Source organism: Crocodylus siamensis, chromosome 15 (assembly GCF_052110815.1).
Source record: "Crocodylus siamensis isolate JL-2025a chromosome 15, ASM5211081v1, whole genome shotgun sequence".
NCBI lineage: Eukaryota > Metazoa > Chordata > Crocodylia > Crocodylidae > Crocodylus > Crocodylus siamensis.
Genome location: NC_143409.1, coordinates 16,375,816 through 16,399,170, shown reverse-complemented (window position 1 = coordinate 16,399,170; position 23,355 = coordinate 16,375,816). Strand labels below are relative to the sequence as shown.

Genomic DNA, 23,355 nt, shown 5'->3' with positions numbered 1-23,355 from the left:
TGCCCACATCCCCCAACATCTTGGTGTCATCAGCAAATTTGAACAGGGTGCTTTTTACCCCTTCGTCCAAGTCACTGATGAAGATGTTGAACAGTGCGGGCCCGAGGACCGAGCCCTGCAGAACCCCACTGCCCACGTCCTTCCAGGTTGAGAAGGACCCATCCACTACCACCCTCTGGGTGCAGCCCTCCAGCCAGTTGGCGACCCATTTGACTGTGTGGACGTCGACACCACAGCCCCCCAGTTTCTTAATGAGAACGGGGTGAGAGACGGTGTTGAAAGCCTTCCGGAAGTCCAAGAAGACTATGTCCACTGCTACCCCCGCATCCAATGATTTGGTGATCTGATCGTAAAAGGCCACCAGGTTGGTCGGACAGGACCTGCCACTGATGAACCTGTGTTGGTTGCCCCCAAGCATGCAGTCCCCTGCAGGCCCCTTGTGGATGTGTGCCAGAATAATTTTCTCAAACAGCTTGCCTAGGATCGAGGTAAGACTAACTGGCCTATAGTTCCCCGGGTCCTCCTTTTTCCCCTTCTTGAAGATGGGAACCACATTGGCCCTCTTCCAGTCCTCTGGCACCACACCAGAGCACCACAAGTGCTCGTAAAGCCATGCCAGGGCTGTTTTGTACACAGTTGTATTCTCTTAGGGCAGGGTTGGGCAAAATACAGGCTGCAGACCAGATCTGGCCCACTAAGGGATTTCATCCAACTTGTGGCAGGTCCCTAGGCCCTGCCTGGACCAGGTGTGGGGGCCTGTGGTGTGTGCAGCTGGTCTCAGCACCCCAGGAGTGCAGTGGGTCTGGGGCAGCACAATGACCAGACTCGCTTCCAGTCTCTGATGTTACTGTTGCTGGACCCAGCCCCACTGCCCGGGCACCCTGGCCTGTCTGCTCTGCACCCACCACCCGGGGCACTGTTTGGAGTTGGCAGGCAGGGTCTCCATGGGACCCTGTGCAAGCAAGGGGAACAGGTGGGTGGATGCAGTGGGATAGTCAGGGAGTGGCATTTGGGAGTGAGATGGGTGGCCAGGGCCAGGGCTGGGATCAGGATTTTAGGGGGCTGATAGTATGGGGCTGTGGACCAGGGCAGAGCCATGATCCAGTGCCTGCACATCCCTGCAACGGGCACCGGTTCCACAGGCAGGGGAAATGCAGGGAGCAGATTGTGGCTCTGCCCTGGGCCCTAGCCCCACAATGATCCTAGCCTTGGCTCTGACCACCCATCCTTCTTCCAGATGCTGTTCCCTGCCCGTCCGTGGCCCTATCCCATCTGCCCAACCAAGGAGCAGAGTCACTTAGGGAGTTTTGGTGAGCTGTTGTGGGTGGGGGGGAAGAGATGTTGGCCTGGCTCATGACAGCTCACCAAAACTCCGTAAGTGGCCCTGCCACCCAAATAATTGCCCACCCCTGTCTTTGTGGAAAGCTATAGGGCTATGGAGCATCTCTGGACCAATCCCACATATAGGCAGGTGTGGAAGGGAGTTTGATAGATCACTATTGTTCAGGTCAGTTCCTACTACTACTACTAGTTCACCTGGGGTAAATCACTTCACAGCTGATGCAGTTTCCCTGCCTACAAGAGGTACATATTTTTATCATACCTGATTATACTATGGGCTATGATCCAAATCAGTCAGGTGGTATTTCTCTGCTAAGTTTGAGGTTTGGCCTTTAACTGTCCCCACCATGCCAGTTGAATACTTGTTCTATAATGTAGAACTCTGCCCTGCCTTCTGCCTTATATAATTTAGCTTTTTGCATATTGTTTCTGGGATCCCCATTCCTCAATCTCCACTCTTTTTTTCAAATATATATTCAGGGCTGGAGAGAAATTTACATTTGATTTGGTTGCTGTACAAACAGCATTAGGAGTTCCAATCTCTTTTTTTAGCATCTCATCACTATAGTCAAGTCCTTCCAAAGTTTTTTGTAGGTATGAGAGCTTGGACATTTGTCTGTTGTTAAAAATCAGGAAGCATCCTTTGGCATTGCCCAATATTTCAATTACAATGTACAGTGTTCAGCTATCTTGCTGCAGAAATGTCTGCATGCATGAGGCATTATCCTCTGACACCAATAAGACTGAATATGGTACCACAGAAATAGCATTACCCTCAACTACTCTCCTGCCTTTCATCAGCACAGTCTGCTGCTGAGAATAATAATTTAAAAATAAAATAGTAACAGCCAGTGTGATGGGTTGGTAGTTGTTTTTTGTTTTTTAATTCTACTGCGTTAGCTTAACACACACAAACCAACAGCAACAGCATGATTAAACTCCAGGCTGAACTGCTTGCCCCTTTCTAAGAGTAATGGCATTTCCCCCCAAAAGTCAGATCAGTACAAGATAATGTGGATGCTGACATGCACTTTTTCTTTTAATACAGAAAACTGTTTTAGGTCTGTAAAAATAGCCATCAGTACCAGTTACATGATTAACTGCTGGAGCTGTTTTATTTTTCCCTGGATGGAAGGAATGAAGGAAAGGGAGAGAGAGAGGAAACTATTCATGTTAGTTTTCCCTTAATATTTACAGTTTTCTCCTTTTCCTGGTCTATTCTTCCATATAGGCACATAAAAATATTATAGGGCAAAAAATAGGGCATGTTCAGTTTTGCCCTTGAAATACGCACTCAAGCTTGTTGACAACACTTATCCATATTAATGAATCATTTTACTAACCCCAGGTTCCTTAGCTGCATCTCCTTTGATTTACTATTCAGGTTTCTGAAGAGCACCCACTTTTGGCATAGAGGTGGCTTATTAAAACGCAGCACCAGAAGAAGCATTACAAATGCATGGACTTGCAACCAAAGTGGCTTTCAGATTTCAGATTGTGGCTGTCAGGACAACATCTGCTTTGCCTATCATAATTTTGCATGGTTCTCTGCTGCTCCAGGAATCACTTAAGGATTTAATAATAGAATTCTAATGAACTGAAATCCCCTGCTTCAGCTGTCTTGGCAACATTTTTCTTTTCTGCTGCAGTCTAAAGAATCTGCATTTGTTAAGCTACCTACATTTTCCTCTCCATATGTAATACATAGATGATTAGCTGTGCAGAGTGTGTATAAGCAGGATGCAAATCATAGTCTGTATACATAGTCAGGCACTATCTTTTATAGCATATTCAACTTTGACACCATTCTCTGATAATGAAAGTCTGGGGAGTAAGAGAATGAGGAAAAAGCCAGATATTCAACTACTGCTGAAACTCCTGCTGTATCTGGAACGCACCAGGGCCTTTTCAAAGCCTTTATATTACAAAGTGGCACATTTCCTGATAGCTGATAGTCTGTGTTTTGGATAAATCACGGCAGAGGTGTCACACTGAAAAATTGCCTGATGTACATTTACACCCATTTAATCATCCATTGGGCAAGTGGGCCACATATCACTGGTGATATGAATGCAGGATGTTGACTTTTCTGCTCTGCTTGATGTAGCTTAATCTTATGTCTCGGTTTACAAACCAATATATGAAAGAAGTTCTCTGGAGGACTTTTTTTTAAGCTTGCAGCTTGAATTCACTAAATCCTGGTATCTATGGAGAACTAGAAAGCAAAACAGCAGTGTTCACTTGTATACAGATCAACCACCTTAAGTGTGGGTCAGAACTGCAAACACTTAGACCTTGTCTATACTTAAAAGCTGTACTGCTGGCATTAAAATCAGATTTCATGCAACTAGTGTGAATGCTCTGATAGACATTTAACTCTGTTCACACTTGGACATGTCCCTGAAATCTGGATTATATTGCTTTTGCTTATATGAGTGAGTTACCAGTTAAGTTATATCAGTATAAGCCAGTGTTTCCTGAAGGAAGGTCTGCATAGTTTGCATTTTAATAATTCATCACTTTTCTCTTAATTTAGTAGCTGACCGACATTAGCTAAATGGATACAAGTCATTTTTAAACAGATGCAAAGATTAGCATGCACTCAACAAAGCTGGTTGACAGACTGGTTTTAGTAGAAGTGATACAGCTTTGCATGCCTTTAGCCCCTAAATGCAGTCTCCCTGCCCACACCCACTCACGGCTAATATAGGATTCATAGCTGCTCCTCTGACAGTCTGATCTCTCCATAAGCGTAACTGCAGCCTGCAAAGCTGTCAATTTAGTGCTTTTCATGAACACAAAAAATAAAAGTAGTAAAAACACTTGCTGTTGAGTTAGCAATTGTTTATTCAGCCTTGTGTCGCTCTACCTAGTTTGTGATCGTTCTGACTGATGCCTTTTAGTCACTTGTGACTAAGCCTTTCTAATTCCTTCTTCTTTTCCACTAATGGAGAAGAGATGTAAATTGAAACCTGAGTGAGTGTGTGTAATACATATTATGCCAGAGAGATGCCTGACTTAATCTTACTGATCAATGGTGAGTTTGTTTGCATGGAAACATTGCATGAAAAAAGTCATTCATGGGTTTTTGCACAGGAATATAATGTGTGGGATTTCCAGAGCAGGGCTGTATATAACAAATGCAGTATTAAAATAACTATGAATAGAAAATCCTGCAGTGATGGCACTCTAGCACACAAGCTAAAGAAGGATCTTGAATAGCGGCTCGAAGTATTCATTATATTAACAAATCGTTGTGCTGACTGTGCCAGATTAATGTGGCTTGGTAACTATGGGATGTGCAAAAGCAACTTTCTTTGCGTTCCATGGGAATGTTTCTCATCCTCCTCATGTCATTGCTGTAGTTGTCTACCATGGTACAAGACTATCACACACTCAGGCAGGCTATAAACCAGGACAAGGGGAAGTTGTATGGAAACCCATCAGACCACCCATTAGTAGGTATCAAACAGTGATCAATGAATTCAAAAACTGGCTGGAGTCACTGATTACTCTGAACCCATTCATAAATCATTGTTTAAACAACAGCCATTTTCAGGAGGGTTTAATCTGGAAATGATTAGGTGGATAGTGCTAAAACAATGCACTGCTGTGGTAGTTTTACGCTGTGTGGCTTCCCTCTATGATGTTCAGGTCTCTCCGGTGGACAGCTCAGCTGCTGCAGGGGTGACAGTGGTTATGACTTTGGAAGGAGTGAAACGAGTGTCAGAAGAGAACCAGGTTATTCCATTAATGGTTGTCACACAGACTGGCAGGTAATCCCTGCTCAGCTGGGTTCAGGCGTTTTGTATGGGCAACCCGGTAAGTCTCTAGATACATAGTTACAAAATCCTAAAATACCGTTAATATCAACAGCTTCAAAGCTCCGTTCTGAATGTCGGTTTGTTTTTACAGTAGCACTCGATCTCCTTCTGTGGCTCAGCTTCTTCCTTTCAGCCGAGTATCGGAACAACTGGAGGCCCTTTGCTTCCATAACATGAAAGTGCATGCAAAGATCAAAGAGACGGTGTGACTCAGCTGGTGGCCTTCTTGCCTCAGGGCAGTGGCTTTTATGACATGTCTACATTACAAACTTTGGCTGGCAATGTCAGAGGCATGCAAGTGCTGTGATCCCTACCTAACGTACCAGTGTCAGCAGACGCCTCTCATGTAGACACAATTATACTGGGAAAAGGTAACCTTTTGCTGGGGTAGTTTATTCTGTTCAGGGAACTGGTTGATGCTATACTGGCCAAAGAATATTTTTGCTGATATAAAGTCAGGCTTCTCTGGGGCATATCCCAGCTGGTAGACTTCTATTAGTACAGCTATACTGGACACCCCTACTCCTTTTTTTTTTTGTTTTAATAGATAAACCTTTAGTGTTAGAGCTTCTGAGGGGGAGTGTTCACTTGTGTCAAAAGTGCTATTTCTCTGAGAGGACCTTAGTTGGGGTCCTTTCCTCCCATTTTTGGAGGGTTTTTCAGAGAAGAGCATAATCCCATTGTTATAGCTGTTTCCTCCTTCAGCAATAGAAGATTTTGACAGCTTAGGCTCCTTTTGAGATATCTGAACTGCCTAATGGCTATCAGGTTTACCTTACACTGCACCGCACTGCACTGACACTACACAACTGTACTCTACTAAACCAAGGCTAAATTCTTCTGTTTGCTGTAGCTTTACAACCTTGGTGATGTCAATAGTAAATAAAAGTTTAGCAAAGTTAGATAGGTATAATTGTGGTTAAAATTTATCCCTCTCTTTTCACCACTTATCCCCTATATTTTGCAATGGTATTTTTTCCTCCAAGTGATTTGAAATATGAGAGGCAAAAGAAAATCTTGAAAGAAAACCCAAAACTTTTACTTAGGTTTTAGTCTACAAGAACTTGGTCTTGCAGCATCTCTCACATTTTAGGAGGATTTGTTGTTGTTGGTTTTTGCTTGAACTGGTGCTAGAATATTTCTGGTTACCAAAGTGATTGAGTCTAATGCTTTTCACTGAGGCAGGAAAGTTAATGTTGAAATTAGCCCTGTTTGGCTCCTTTCTATACTTCTTTTAAGAAACTAGATGAAAGAACGTAGCACTGGTGTAGCCATGATAAACAAGTGGTCACCCCTGCCTGATACCACAGATAACCATCCTTGTACCTCCAGAAAAGCAGCCAGACCTTCCATACTGTAGAGGCAAACATGAAGGCAACTAAAAGTAATTACAGTTTTCTAGCTGGAAAAACGTCACTAGTTTTGCTTGAAGAGCTATCCCTCCCCTTCTTACAATCACTATCAAATGAAAAGCATCCTGCTGTGTACACTGACTGTTGTGCCCCTGGCCATCATATTCTGTTGAATCCTATTTGAATGTAATTTTTTTCAGTAAGACTCAAGCTTGCTTCCTATGTTGTGTGATTAGCTGATGTTACCCACACATTTTTCCATGCACAACTTGGTTATACATACACAGATTTAACTTTCAGGTGCATAGTGGTTTGATTTGAGCAAAGAAGTGGATACCCATGCCTATGCATCAACATATGCAGTGAATTTCCAATGCAGTCAGTAATGTCAGCAAAGTACGTGCATACAAGTAAAGATGAGAGAGGCCTAATGTTTTGACTCTGCGTATCAAAAGCCACGTTATTTCTATTGCAGTTCTATCTATAGGCCTATTTGGCCTTCCTAGTGTTAGGCCTCACAGGCACATGCATCCTCTAGCATGCAATCTAAATATATGATTAGAGGCTGTGGGTTGAGTACAAGGAAGACAAAATAATTTCATTAAGGGTCTCTCTCTCGATCCAGTTTTTTATGCTGCCTCCACCACTTCAGCATCGGAAGGCATCCCAAGCTTTTAAGTATAAATGTGGTCATAACTCTTCTATCTGTTATAGGAAAAAATAGCTTGTGTAGTTTGTTTAGAGGAGGGGGTGACTCTTCTGTTCTTTTTGATTTGTATAAACAATAAGAGAGAGCTAAACTGAGGACATGAGCCTTGCTGTTTAGTTGTGAAAGCACTAAAGTGTGTGGTCATCCTTGTCTCTTGCCGTATAAGTTCTGTACCAGTGTCCAGCCCCTAAAAAAGCTACGTTTCATACAGTCAGCCCTTATCAGTCACTTTTCAATGCAATTTCAGTTTTATAATGTTGGGAATCAGGGCCAAGTTTTCAAAAGTACTCAGGTGACTTAGGCTCAGCTACTGTCACTGCTCTCTGTGGGGGCCTCAGCCCTGAGAGGACGGTGACTGGTTAAGAAGCACTCATGTCCCATTGAAAACCAGTAGATTTAGCCATCCATCACTAGTTCATTTGGAAAAACTGGCCTTCCATTTTAAAGCAACGATGTGTATAGTTCTACAACTTCTTCCCCCTACATTAGTTAGTAGCACTGCATGCAGCCATGTGCCTGGCACGATTAAACTGGAATTATAGGCTGGAGAATGGCTACTTGACATTAGTGCATGAGAAAAGCTCACACCTGCAGTTAAATTGTGATTCGGTGTTCTGTACTATGGAACAAAAGGGGTGGCTGTAAATCTACCATGTGAACTGCTATACGTTCCTGAACATTTTTTTTTTAAGTGAGATCTTGGGACATGATGCAGACCCCTCTTCCCCCATAATTAATCTGAATTATTTCCTTTAACATTCATCTGTTACTAATTTTTTGTTTGTTATTGCCTCTACAGATCTAAAATGTGGTCCCAGGGTGTTGATATTATGCTACCCTTAATATCTATGCTTAAGGTGCACTAATGTGAAAACAGGCAAGTGCTATTTAAGCACATTCAGTCATTTATTTTACCACGTGGGCACGACTTTATTGAATGAAAAATTAATTATGAATATTATTGCCAAGTGGCCTTTTCAAGTAGATAAATATGGAGTTATCCCTTGAAAACATGGCCATTTTTTTTTGGTAATACCTTGTGCCGTGGTTATTGTTGCTGCATTTACAGCATCATCAACTTTATTAGACTCTCAGTAAAGTTATTTTCCTTTGTGTAGCCTAATGAGATTGTGTTCATTCTCTTTGTTTAGTTTTCATTATTTTTAAGAAAAGAAAACCACATTCTCCAGACATATACCAGCTCGGTGTCTTGAGGCCTGATCCAAAGCCTGCTGGGATCTATGGAAATACCCTAATAAGGGCTTTGTTACACGGTAATTTTGAGTGGATTCTGCCGCTCTTAAAACCTGGATTGTCCACATCTGAAACTGGTTTTAAGCACTTGTTATGTGGCTCCAAAGTGAAACCACTCCAGCTCAGGATTATCCCTGATCGGTGCTACCCAGCTCATGTTACACTAAGGGGTAGCCACTCTAGGCTGCATCTTGGTGTAAATGCCCCACCTGCCCCACCTCCCTGCTGTCCTGGATCAGGCTCACTGCCCCCCTCCCCTTCCCCAGCACTCCAGATCCCCACTCACTCTCTCCCTCTCCCCCCCACCTTACTTGTGGCTGCCCAAAATATCTGTTGAGGGGAGCAGGCAGGGAAGAGTCTGCCCAGCCACTGCTGCTGCTGTGGTGGGGGCTCAGCCCTGCTAGGAAAGGGACTGGGCAGGCAGATTAACCCTTCCCTGCTGCTCCCCTGGGACAGACACCTGGGCAGTTACAAGTAGATGGGGGCAGGCCTCCATGCCCCTACTGGCCGAAACTGTGACTTCTCCAAATTCGAGCTAGCACTAGCACCGATCGACATTTATGTAGCTCACAATATAAGGTGTAACAAGGCCCTAAGCTTTGATAAGGTCTATTTTTGAAACATAAAAGTAGACTTTTTATTTTGATTTCTCACTGTGCATCCTTAATTCTGAATTAATGGAAAATTGGTTTGTAAACTGTAAGCGTGGATCTGTGCTAACAAAAGCACCCGTCTACTGCAGCGTATAGCACATGGGATAATACTGCAGGTAAATATTAAAATGAAAAATATGGACTGCAATTGCAATTAAATATACTATGGAGCCAAGGTTATAACTTGTAACAGGAGTAAGAATGTATTGCCAAATCTTCCATCAGTAAGATAATAAGAAAAATATCTGAAATTAATTAAAAACCAACTGGGTCAATATTCTGTAAGTAAAAAAAAAAAAATGCAAGCATTTGAATGATACTTTTTAGCCAAGTGTATTTTTTTAACGTTTTACAAATTATGATATTTATAAAAGAATAAAGGCTCCTTTCACTGTTCAGATGCAACATCCGGAATATTGATTCCACAACGGCATTGCAAATTCATCTGAACTGACTTTCATCAGACTTTCTTCTGTATATAAAAGAACTTAAGATATCTTTTACCTTTTAATTTGGGACCTTAGAGTGAAACAGAACAGCTATAAATAGGAATCTGGGGATGATGATACCCATGACTTAATGATCAAAATATCTGAAATGCTTAAAGTTTGTGGTAAAATGAGTCTACTCTACTAGAAGCCATGGCCTGAAACATTCTAATCAGAAATCTTGACAATCTAACATCTTGTCACATTTATAAAAATAGTCCTCAGAAGGGCAGCTTGGGAGTAAGGAGGGAGGATAATGCTAGCATCTGAAAGCTGTTCATCTTCAGCGTAGGTCACCAACTTCAAAGAACTCCACTCTTTTATAACTTGTGAAAATTGAGAGTACTACTTGCATTGAATCCTTTTCATGTGGTAATGATGATTTTTTTATATATATTATCTAGCAGTTCTGCTTTGTAGTCAGAAGACCATCATTTCCAAAGAGGAACTCATAATAAAACTATACATCTCCCATTTCACGTAAAATAGGATTATGATTAACTTTTTTCTGTTGCTTTCTTTGGTGGTGAGTTTTTATTTTTGGTCAACTTTGATAATGAATTTGTAAACATAAGCTATATCCCTTCTAATGTTTTCAGAGAAACACAAATAATGAATTGTATTCAGGAGCACTTTTTAGTAGCCTGGGCAAATTTATGTTTAAAGGCAGCATCAAGATAATAAAAATGAAATCACTGAAAATATATTCTTTATTACTCAGATTTCCTGTCGCTACACATTTACAGTAATATCTGCTTTGCTTTTTTTCTTTCACACAATAAGACTATGCAGAGCACTTTCTACCACTACTGTATTGGTATTTTCTGAGCTAAAGATTAATACAGCATCGAAGTTGGTTGAACACATCTTCTAAAGTTTCCTGAAGTTCCTCTGAAGTTGCCCCTTCATTGTAAACGTCTTACACAGCTCTTTGAATATTGCAGGGAAGCAGTCTAAAAATAAACTCGTACCCCGCTATGTTCATGATTGAGCTCTAGAATCTAAGCCACGGTGGTCATGGGAGCTTTGAGACACTGTGAGCTAACTGTGAATGGGATCTTTTTGTTTTCAGCAGCTTTGAGGCTAGACTGATACTGTGGTTTTACCAATTTGGAAAGTGAATGAGAATATATGAAGAAGGAATATGCTGAATTCTGCAAACAGAACACTGCCCCCAGTGTTTTTGGGATAGGTCTTTGTCTGGCGCAGAAAAAGATGTCTTGAGGATAAGTGATCTTCAAGGTGGGACACAGAAAGAGAGGAGCAGTGTTTACAGTCAAACACATACATTTTAACTTGTTTGATTTCTGAGGCTCCTGAAATATTTTGTCCATGCTTTATTTCTTTCCCCCGCTGATTTTCTTTATGTACAATGTCCTGGACCTGGCCACAGAAAACAATAAATTCTCTCTCTTTGGCCAAAAATGTCAATGCACACAATTATTCTGCTGCTTCAGATTTTGATGCAATGATATTCTTATAGGAATAAATCTTCCTTCTTGTAAAAGGTCCTTGTTTCAGGAAGAACCATTTAAACAAAGCCCCAAGGAACACAGGATTCTAGCTGTCCTGAAAAAAAAGTAGTTGCATAGCCTATACTCAGATAGCTCATCAAGATCATAGCTTGGCCAGTTATCAGGCTGACTCAGATCTTCTATTCTTGGCTAACATGATTTGAAAAGGTTGTGAGAAACAACTTGCATAATGTCTGGATGTCTGAGGTATCCTAGAACTTTGTCTCTGTGGGTTTGATATTACTGCATGGGAGACTGTACATTTTCTGTACTGATTGATGATCTCCATGTGATGGATAGAGATGAGGTACCCACGACAATGATACCAGACATACCAGCTGCCTGTTATTGTGCGTTGTTTCTGACTCTTTTGTAGTCCCTGGTTAAGAGCTTAATTCCAGTATTTTAAAAGATCCCAAAGGATATCAAGCAATTGTTCCCCCCAAAGCCAGTCCCTGTGTGGCTGACTTTATGAGCTTTTGTTTTATCATCCCTCTTGTTAAAGACGCTGTGATTGGGCAATCTTAGTTTCCTGCTAAGGCAGCAATACAGGTGGCAGCCAGCTGGATGTGGCTTTTCTCTGATAAATTGCTTTGTTAAAGCCTAAGGACTTCTTTGTAGTGAGGACTCTATAAAGAAAAATCCAAGAGAAGCTTATTTTATTATATTTTAGTTTTGATATGGACATGATCTTTGATGACATATAAAAATATAGTTAGGATCCATCAAAAATGTCATGATGGAATAGTTTTCTGTTGGAAAACACAGATTAATTTCACACCAAAAATTTTGCAGAAAGTGTATCGATTTACTTAACACTTTTGTGAGAACTTATTGAAGCGTCGTATTTTGCTAAGCTCACGTTTCATTCTAGATGGCCAATTTGTTTTGTTTTACGTTTGTTCTGATTTTTAGATTGTAACAAGCAGTACGCATTGAACATCAATTAATAGGTTTTCTGATTTCTGAAAACTTCTGAAATTTCAACTTTTCATCCCATTTGGAATTAAATGAAATTTCAAAATATTGGAACTTTCTATGGAACTCCCATTTTTAACAAGGTCTGTATCAAATGTAACTGTGGATACATCTATGAGGTGTATTTACAGTACGATGTTCAGGCTAACTAGCTGGCCCCGAATGCCACGGGGATGCAATTGTGTTGATTCTGGTTTAGGAGGCAGCCTATGAAGAGAAGCAAGGTATCCTTGAGGGTGCTGGTGACCGGCATGTTAAGTTTGCCAGGGGGACACAGCGCAAGTCACCCTCCAGCAGTGCAGATGTAGAGATCGTGCTCCTTCAAGCTTGTTGCCAGAAATTCCTCAGCTGAACACGATGGAAACATCTCTTCTTATACCCACCTGTCTGTGTGGGTATAAATCCTATCTCGTCCCCCAAGTCCTATCTCATCCCCTCAATTCCAGGAAAACCCCAAGTAAACAGTGATTCAGGGAAAGAAACTAATAGTTAACACAAATATTTCATGCGAGATAAACATTTGCATTTGTCAGATGGTTTATTAAGTAGTTTCAAGTCCAAGTCAGGCATCTGGTCTAATTTTTTCATCTCCTGGCTTTAGACACAGGTGTTTTTTTCAGATGTGTTTCCTCAGGTACTTCTTGTTTTAGTGGCAGGCCTAATTACTGATCCATCATTATTACTGAGGAATGAAGTGTCATAACAGTTTTCAGGTCAATGTTTGTAGGGTATTGTCTACATCATCCTTCCAGAAAAGTTTTGTGGCAGGGTATCTGCTTATTGATTGCAGGATTAAAGCATTGTGGTGTGTGACAAGAAAACACGCCCAGAGTTGGGGAGATCTTCAAAACCAGTCATGCATGATGATTATTTCATTTTGGGTGCTAAACATGGCAGCTCACAGTACAGGAAGGTTACTTGCCAGTACACTTCCCATGGTATATTATTATTCCATCAGTTTTCTCCTGGCTTTAGTCTGGTGCTCTTCTCCTGGGCAAGATATGCAAGACTTTGTTAGCATTACACTGAGAATAAGCTATGTCCAGTAACATGTACACTAATAAAAATCTGCTTGTTTTGAAGGAGGGGGGAGTTCTTGTGTCAGTGCGTCTGTACAAGTACTGTCATGCTTAACCATGTTGTGCATCAGTAGATACAGAATTAGGTCTGTGTTATCTGCTTTTGTTCCTCTTTTGTACTGTTAAATCTAGACATTAAATTTCAGTCTTTTTTTGTTTGTCTACTGATTCAGCATTGTTGTCACAACCTAATGGTCCCAGCCATCAAAGCCCTCAACCCTGCAAATGATAGTGGAGATGATAAGTAACTTTATACACATGAGTAGTCCCACAGAGACCGTATTGAATGAAGTGATTCTGGGATTTGGAGCTATCCATACAGATATCACAAGTTTTTTCCTTCATCTTTTAATCTAGGACGCAGTTTCCTCTTCAGGTCTCATGTTGGCCAGCTGTGCTCATTTCCCACAGTTAGAAATGTTCCACGAACTCAAAGGTTTTAGGACAGAGAAGTATAATCTACCTCCTCATAATATAGGCATGTATTTACATGGATTATATGATACAGAGATAGCAAAAATCTCATGGTTAAGACAAAAACAAGATTTTGGGTTTTTTTCTCTCTCTGTCTCTTGTATCATAATTTTACCTGCTCTCTTCCAATATTTGTGATTCTCCTGTACTTTTTTTACTCTATAATATGTAGTAATACTTCTAAAAGAAATATCTAACCATTTCTTAGATTTTTTCCAAGATGTTTTACTAAGTCTATAAATCTAAGGGTGGCTAACTAAATAAAGAAATCTAATAAATATCCATAAATAATAGATTCAGTAGGGATTTTTTAGGCATAACATAGATATATGTATCAAACTTTACCCTTGCCCTTTTTATATTGTTAATATTGTAGCAGTTTGATGAAGCTTGTTTTTATATTAATTTAACTCCTTTTTTTTATTTGTAACTAACCGCACAATGATGCTATCAATAATTCATGTACCAGTTGTTTTGCAAATCAAGTCACACATATCCAAACTGTTAGTATTTACATGTCTTTTATTGTTGTACCTTTCCACCTCCACAGCACTGATTTAAGTGTTGCTATTCTTAACTCAGAGTAACCATAAGAAAATCAATATGTATTTATTCCCAACAACTGGGGGAAGATTTTATTTTTAAAAATGGCTAGGCACAGTACATTCTTTTTTGAAAATGTGTGAAAACAAGTAACCCCCTCCCTTTTCAAACAGACAACAGATACACATTTGGGCTTAGACTATGTTTTAAAATAGGATATTTTTACAATTTAATTATATCTCTGAAAATGGCATTTTTCATCAAAATATTACATTTTGCCTTATCCTAGTGGTGTTGCATTTGGGTGTGGCATATTTGCCTGCAAAATATTCCAAAGGAAACCGCTCACATTCAAGCTTATTGACATTTTCCTTCAAACTAAGGAAGTTCTTCCCATTCCTCCTTCCCCATCATGAATTTGCAGATATATTATAAACATCCAATAAGTCTGTCAAGGAAGAAATACTCTGTTTCTATACTACTAGGTGATTCCATTCAACCCACAAAAGCACTTTCACTGTTAGTCTGCTTTTTGTTTGCCTATTCTCCTCGTTAGGCATTCAAATGAAATCTAAACGTAAAATTTGCATTACTATGAATATATTTTTGCATGGAGCCGCCCGGTGATACAGAAAGTAATTGGTGCTGAAATTAGATTTCACATACTATTTATGAAATTAAGTCGCTTGAAAAATCTAAAAAAACAAACCCCAAAACCTATCAATGTGACACAGCACTAACTACACTTTAGTCTGATCAACTAAAGAATACTGCCTTCAGCAACTCCTTATATGCCACAGTTCATCTCTTTTGAATTTCACTTCAGTTAAATGCTTGGTTTCCTGACTACAGTTACATTATGTCTATAATCAGTTTTATATTTAAATATATTCCCCATTTTATCAGCCTTTTTTTTATTCCTTTACTTGAAACATATTTATGGCTGTTTTGGAGGAAATGAAGGTAACAAAATGGAAGTTTTCTAGTGTCTTTCTCATTGCTTATGAAATAAGTTATTTGAGTCCAGATCATGACCCTCCTCCAGCTAAGACATGATGACTGCCACGTACATCAATTGATTTGCTCCTGTCAGTAACAGTTCATCAGTGGAGTAAGTGGTTTAACTTTATCTTGCAGTTCACCAAGCCTGTTTTTGCATGGTTTTTATGAAGTGTGACCTACCTATCAAAGAGATGACTCAGAACACCTGAGTGGTGAGTTGGCATTTTGTATATTGTCTGCCATAGAGGTGAACTATAGATTAACTCTGCCGAAACCTACTTTGGAGAAGAGCACTGGGGCAGGGAAAGCTCCATTTGTCCTTTTTAAAGGGAACCAGTAGTAAATAAGAGAGTGGAAAACAAAATGGAAAACCTCAACGCAGCCATTGTAAAGAAATGTGAAGGTGCAACACATTTTCTTGTCAGTCAAAACTTAGTCAGCCACTCAGTGCATCCCACTGCTGCTCCATGGCATACACATGGGTTCGGAGTGGATTTTTTCCCTTGATATAAGTGCCACACATACTTAAGTACTGGTTTCAGTATCCAGGTGCTGACTTTGGGTGCACTACTGGTGCCTTAACGAACTAAAAAATTGTGTCTGCAGGATCATCAGTGACTCAAACTGACACTATGTGGGGGTGCAGGAAGCTGTGTTTCTTAAATTGGAGTTGCCATCAGTTTCTTCGCATTTAATCCCACCTGCACGCATCCAAGCACATGTTGTAGCATATAATGTGGCCACTCTATGTAACAGGTTCAGCATAAAAGCAAACATATGATCCAAGACATAATGGGAAAAAAAATGCTGCTGCTTTTAAGTTAAGGTTTTGCAATATTTTTCCCCAACAAAAAAGGAGACATTGATTTTTGTTGACGAGCTTCTTTCTTCCAGGGCCAGTGGTTTTCCTGAAACATGAAGCTAGCGATAATTTCCTATCCTACATGTGTTACCATTCAGGAGTCATTCAGGAGCGATTGCAAGGTGGCCTTGTTGCTGCAGGCTGAGAGCAAATCACAACAGCGGGAGTCAGTTAATTAAAAAGGGACTTATCCAGCTGATACACATTGTCCCAGCAATTCTTCAGAACCTGAATTCTGGAGCATACTGCAGAGACTATTTAACAGCAAAACCAAATAAGAAAATAAGCAAACAGTCAAAGGAAGCCTTTCTGTAGGGTTATCAGTCACTGCCCAGGCATATGCTTGCATCTGAACTTCAAAGCCAGCACTACTTAAAAAAAAAAATCTATAAAGCTGCTTGGATCCTCTTTTACTACAGAAATCATGTAGCACATTCATCATTTGCAATGGAAGGGAGATGGCTTTTGCATCAGCAAATGACATTAGGCGTCAAGTAGCATCCTGGAGGGAAATGAGTCTATCTTTCCAAGAAACATCTGTGTATGGAAGGTATGTAATGAATGAGAGCATTGTATGTAGATCACTAATAGCAAAGATAAAATGTAAATAGTAATCAAATTAAATAGAGAATCAGTGTTCCTTGCTTCATCTTCCAACGTTGTCATTAAGTGGTTCCCTCATCTTGGACAAGTTTTGTAAACTCTGTACCTCAGTGTATGTATCTGTAAAATTGATACCCTTGGGTTTTGTTTGTTTTTTTACCAAAATATATTTATTTTAATTTGGTGCAAGTGTTATTTATGTTCTAGTATTATCTAGAGGATCTGAACTAGAATAGGGGGGCTTGGTATTAGGTAATGGGCAGTTCCTGTTTCCTGAGTTGCAAACCAGTACATTTGCTGTAACATCTTTCTCCCAATACATTAACTAGTACTTACACAGATATATGAGATCCATTCATATAGTCCAGAACTAAATCACACAAAACTTCTACGATGAAGAAGGAATATGTTTTTTGGAAAAAAACTTAATTTATCAGCTTGACAAAAGGACAAGTATAGCACCCAACTTGTCATGGATTTGAATATCAGCTTAATTTTTGCCACTTCTTCCATCCTCCCACTTATTGTCGGCTGTTGCTTTTGACAGATGCATGGATTTTTTTTAAGTTGAGTCCAGTAAATCCTTCTGATGTAGTTATTTAAATATACAGGTCCATGACTCAACAGTTCAGCTGTCCAGTAATTATGCTCAGCTTTGTTGTGTGTTTTTCATGACAGCAATCTAATTGCATCATGCATAGGATTCCCAAAATTAACTACAAAAGTATGCTGTGTTCATTCTGCACTTCCTAAATTACTTGAAGCTGGGGCTTGATGTAACACTTACCTCTTTAAATGGGAAGGGGGTGAAGTCACTTCTCAGGAACAAATGTCAACAGAACTGAGATAACTGTTTCTCTATCCACTCCTGTACCAGTAGAAAGTAGTTAAAGCACCGTCACTTTAAGCCAAAATGAAACAGGTATAGCTTGACAGCAGTTTAGGGCTCCTATAAATGTGCAGAGAGCCTGCTCTGACACGCTGGAAACCTGGTGTGTTGGAGAAGACTCGATTAACTGAGTTTACTGGAGCACGGAAATTGATGCGCTCCGGAAGCCTTCTGCGTCACATGTATCAGCGTCCCCATGCATCCCTGTACTGAAAACATGGCACCAGAGTGCTTTGAAATAAAACACATTTGCTGAGCTTTAGTTCAAAGTGCCCCACTGCCATTTTTTCAGTGCAGGGACACATGGGGGTGCTGATATATGTGATACATGGATGCTTTTAAGTAACGCGGCTCGCTTATTAAAGTGCCCAGCACCGCATCACAGAGCACGCATAAAAACGGACTTATTAGCTTCTGCTTGAAGTGTAATACATGAAGCAGTTACAGCAGATCATCTATACAGTACTGTAATTTTAACGCATCTTAACTGTTTCTGTTAATGTGGCATCTCCACATTCTGAGTGTCTTTTTGGTATAAATTACTCTCCACAATAAATAAATATCTCCACCATTGAGCACGTTTTACAGCCAGTTTCCTAAAATTACAGCTCTATAATTGAATGGCATGCAAGTTTCACATACAAGCAAAAGTATGCGTGGCTCTGATTTGCTGCCGAATGTGTACAGAACTTAAATGGTGACGAATGGAAAAAGGACAGAATCCACTTCACACAGCAAATTCAGGGAGAAAGCAGGCAGAACTGTCTATCACTGCTCTGGCGTATTCCTGAAACACACAACTTGGAGCTAGAGCATTGAATTTGATGAAGAAGAATACAAGTCAGAAATAATCCTTGCAATGTCAGATAACTAAAAATGATGATGCACCTCCATGCTTTTCCACTTCAAAAGGTTCTTGAAATCTTTAACCATTATGTATTTACTCTGTATGGCATTATACATGAAGAAGGCCACTGTCGATATTTAGAGATGCTATTAAACTTGGTTGATTCTTCTCAGTGGAATAAGTGTTGATCTCAGTGTACTATCAGAAAATTAATTGCAGAATTTATTGAAATGGAGGGTTGGCAGAAAGCTAGATAACTAAGTATTCTCATAAAAAATATGATTTTAATAAATTAAAAAAATCATACTCAAGGAATAAAGAATCTTACAAAAATTTTCCCTCCTGCTTCCCCAAAAAACAATTACGTGAAGTCCTAAAAGGCAGAAAGCAGATCAAATCTTAACTTCTTGTACAAGACGCACACGGCCTAATATGCCTTTATTTGCATCATTGACTTCATCCTCTGTGCCACTGCATGCCCAGTTCAAGTAATTAAAACCTACCCTATGGATGGCACACTTGCACATTTGTGTTCCCTGTATACCTTGTCTGGGATAAAGGCCTGCTTCTTCTCAAGAAGTTAACTGGAAAGTTTGCCTTCGACTTCAGTGCGAGCAATTTGAAAACAGAATTTGGAGGAAGATGGATAAGAGACCGGTAAGCGACAAGCCGTTAGATTTCAAATAGAGACTGTGGGTGAATTAGTTTTTCTCCATTGCCCTTTCACTTTGACCCTTGTTTTATCCTGTATCCTCTTTATTTGTCTAGAACCCCCAAGGTTTGCCCACCATGTTCCTTCCTTACCCCAATTCTCCATGTTATGTAGCTCCTCACCATTTTTTATAAGCTACAAATACTATGCCCCATTCAATGTGAAAGGAGGCACTATTGAGAGATGAATAGATTCACAAACTCCCCTTTTCAACATCCAACTCCTAACTTCTTTAGGCTGGAAAAGTGATTATAGAGGCAGTGAGAATGAGAGGGTTAGTGGCGCAGGCTTGAGAGGAGACAGGAAGCAGGTGTAAGCTGTTTTGCCATCTTTTGAAAATGTCTTCTTTGTCTCTGTGGGTGCTTCCTGCACATTTTCAAATTTCCGGTCTGTTGCTCTTTTATGAATCCCTCCTTTCACCATCTGGCCTATTCATTTATTGCTTTATGATATTTCCACTCTCTCCCATTTACTATGGGCTTTGAATATATTGGTTCCACTTTGCCTCAACTTCCCCACAATAAAATTGAGATACTGTAGTATGAATACTTATCACATGTAAAGTAAAAGCTATTATTATTTCAGTTTGTTTATTATTGGAGCCAGGAGCGATATTTCCCCCTGCCCTTTTACTACGTGTGTCAAGGGTTTTTCTTTCACCTTCCTCAGAAGCACTGTGTGTTGGCTGCAGCTAAGGCTGGGGATTTTGACTGTGATGCCATACTCCTCCTGCTGGGACATAAACCTGGAGCTTCCTGGCTAGAAGGTCTTGCCCATCTGTTTATGGTCAGAACAATTGCCATTTTGGGGGTCAGGCAAAAATTTTACCCCATGGTCAGATTACAACAGACTATATGAGTTTTTGTCTTCCTCTGTAGCAGAATTTAGTAGGTCAATCCTTCCTTCCTTCCTTCCAGCTGGTATAAGAACGTGGAAAGAAAACCAAATTGAAATGTGCCACAGTATCCAAATTAATATCCTAATGTTGTTATTAAATTTAAATATATCATTTTCTTTCATAAATTAATACCGTGACAAATTTCATCTTTAAAATGTACTAATTAATATATATGAATTATTGTAATCACATCTCCTTGAATCTTACTTTAGTGACTTTAATATCATAATTTGAGAGCCACACTTCTAACGAGATTTAATTGCCCATCTTGAGTAACTTTAGGGCATAGAATTCTCAGCAGAAGTGAAAAATATGCAAAAGATATAGAAATTAGGGCAACTGTATGTGCAAGTCAGAGATCTGCATGTGCAAGGTCACTTAATTATCACTTTTCAGGTTTCTACTCATTTGTCAAGTAATCATGGTGATTGCATGTACACTTTTGAAATCATATGGGTACCTAATGTAAAAAAATCATATGTCTAATTGCTGGCTGTCGCCTAAAAAGAAAATCTCTGAAAATATTTCAAGAGGGAGGAATAAATCTGTGGAAGATATTGGAACCTGTAGTCAATGTGGTGACTTATCCAGCATTCCATTTGCATGCGTTTTACAAGCCCATTTTCTCTGTTGCTGTATAAAAGCTCTAGCATTTGTCTTGGCTTCACACATATGCAATACAGAGCACCTCCTTAGAGAAACACATGCACATACTACCACGAACATTTGCAATGTCTTGAAGAAAATTGTTATGGCAGTAAAGCTGCTGCTCTTTTTCCATATATTTAAGGGCCAGCTGCTATTCTACTTAGCTTGTGTTTTCGTTGAAATTAATGTGCTCTTTTATGGGGAAAAAAAGAGAGAGACAGAGGATTCCATTTAATATTCTTTTGCTATTTGTTCTTTTTCTTGTTGTTTGTAGGGGCATACAGGAAAACGCAGGGCAATGGTGACTTCTAAGCTATAATCAGATTAGGGAATGAATGAGTTACAGATGTGCCCTGTGCGATCAGTTGGTTTTCCCTTTTTCCTTAAAGGGGTGAAAAGGGATGTTTCCTCTGTCAGAACTTGGTTCCCATGCTTAAGATTCTGTATTTGCTTGAACTTATTCCATTGCTGACATCATGATTGGCCATATGTGATATTTAATCAGCTAGTTCACTGTTATTGGTTGATTATACATGTGTGTATTATATCATTCGGGGTAAGTTTTTTCTTATTTTATCTTAATGACCTCTTGGTGGATTTTTTTTTTTTTTTACATTGCATGTTACAAAAGCATAGGGAATTTGTAATAGTCTTTAAGGACTTGAATTCTGCAATCAGCAGTGTGTATGAGTAACCATGCATGTGAATTGTCCTAGTGAATCCAGTGGAACTCCTAATGTGGTAAACTTATAACCCATATGTTAACAAAGCAAAATGTATGTGCATGTTACTCATTTCAATCCTTCCTCCTATCTCTCCCTCCCACCCCCCACCCCAAAAAAGGAGTGAGTAAGTCAGTAGGTGTTATACATTGAAATTAGCTAACAGTAATTATTACTTATCCAATAAAATTAGCAAATGCGTAAACTAATGTAAGAGTGATGCTGTAAGCCATGATTATTATGGCTACAGAAATTGTGAGAGGCAAAGATTGCTTAGGGTGATAGCTTTTATTGGACCAGCTATGTAGTTGGGATAAAGGTATATAAGCTTCTGAGTGCAAAACATTCTTCATCAAATCTTTCATCAAGAATCTCTCGCATTGGAAAGCTTGTCAATGTCTACCTGTATCCTACTGCATTGTTGGCCCAAAACAATGGTGATCAGACACTTGACAAAGAATGTCTTGCATTCAGAAGCTTGTCTAACTTTATCCCAATTACATAGTTGATCCAATAAAATATATCACCATAAGAAATACTTGCCTCTCATGAATTCTTAAACACAGCTATCATACAGAATAAAGGTATTCAACAATTTATTGATAAACTGGTAATTTTCTCAAGTAGTTAGTGAAATGGATCACAGGATATTCAGGGAGTTTTGATCAATGTGCTCATTATTTTTTCATATTTGAAAGCGATCTTAGTTTTACATGAATTGAATTAAAGCCTATATTCAATCTTCTAGCCCTGAGAAGGCTAACCCATTTACCTCACTTAGGTCTTAGCAGTACCTACCACCTATGAAGAGGTTTGATGAATATTTCCTGAAACTGATAGATTCCTGATTGTTTTCTTGCAGTCACCAATGCAACCAAATGATGGGTACTTATTAAACGCAATTAAATGATGGGTACTTACTTACATTTGGAATTTTTAATCATAGCTTAGCACTTGTCGACTGCAAAGTATGCACTAGTGGGAAATTAGTGTCATATGATGTGATATAGCACTTGTAAGTCTGCAAAGAAAACAGATTGTGTGATTTTCCATAGTCAAGGTTAACTGTCTCAACAGCTGAGAGTCAAGCTTTCAGGACACGCTGCTTTATTTGATTGGTCTCAGTCTTCATCTGGCACATGAAAGGAAATGTGAGGAAGTTTCAAGCAGAGATCATTCCATGATCTCAAAGATTAGCACGAGGTCAAGTTCACTTGCATTTTCACAGTATCTCATTACAAGTATAAAATAAAATGGCATGTAGACAACATGAGGTTTAGTAGAGCAATGGTTTAATCTTCAGGAGGTTTGCAGTGCTGGAGTATTTAAATTTTCTGTTTACAAGCATCAAGGAAAACTGACATCATAAACCCATCATGTGGGTTTATGTCATATGTTTTCAATATTCCCCCTTCTGGGAACAAGTGTATCATAACTATTTTTTGAGATTTAATTTATAAAATCTTTACTGGTATTGCATGTGACTGGGCTTAATCTTTAATCAGAGTATATCATTATTCATTGTACATTAATTCAGTCCATAACATTATGGAGGATGCCCTCCTTTTGTATAATGTTATCTTCAGTTCTAAGCATATGAAGATATCAAAGTTGTCGCAGGAGTCTGTGTAGTGAGGAATATGGCATTTTTAATAGTGTCCTCTGTAATGATCCTTGGTGCTACGTGAAGCGTGGCAGGTTCAGTTTGCAGCACTTAATGAGCCTACTCCTCCTCATGCTTATGAAAATGTTCAAGTGTTGGGTAGAGGGTGAGTCTTTTCTGAAAGAACTAATCCCCTCACCCCACTATCTCCCTTGTGGAGAAATTCAGATCCAGGCTACAGCCAAAACCTTAATTGATGTAAATTTTCCCAGCTGCATTGAAATTCTGGGCCGAGTTTCACCTTACCCACTTTTGAAAAAATTCTTTGGCACTAAATTGTGTCTCTCAGTAGGCTGTGAT

The 23,355-nt window shown here is 39.6% G+C and overlaps 1 long non-coding RNA gene across 1 annotated transcript in view; it reads left to right on the top strand.

Annotated features, from left to right (window-relative positions):
* The window catches only part of LOC149852156 (uncharacterized), a 559,043-nt gene that overhangs the window by 486,868 nt on the left and 48,820 nt on the right, over nucleotides 1–23,355 (top strand). Inside the window, exons 9-10 of the long non-coding RNA XR_016439340.1 lie at nucleotides 15,347–15,423; nucleotides 16,106–16,623. This is a non-coding gene — a long non-coding RNA (uncharacterized LOC149852156). The remainder of the gene's footprint in view (nucleotides 1–15,346; nucleotides 15,424–16,105; nucleotides 16,624–23,355) is intronic.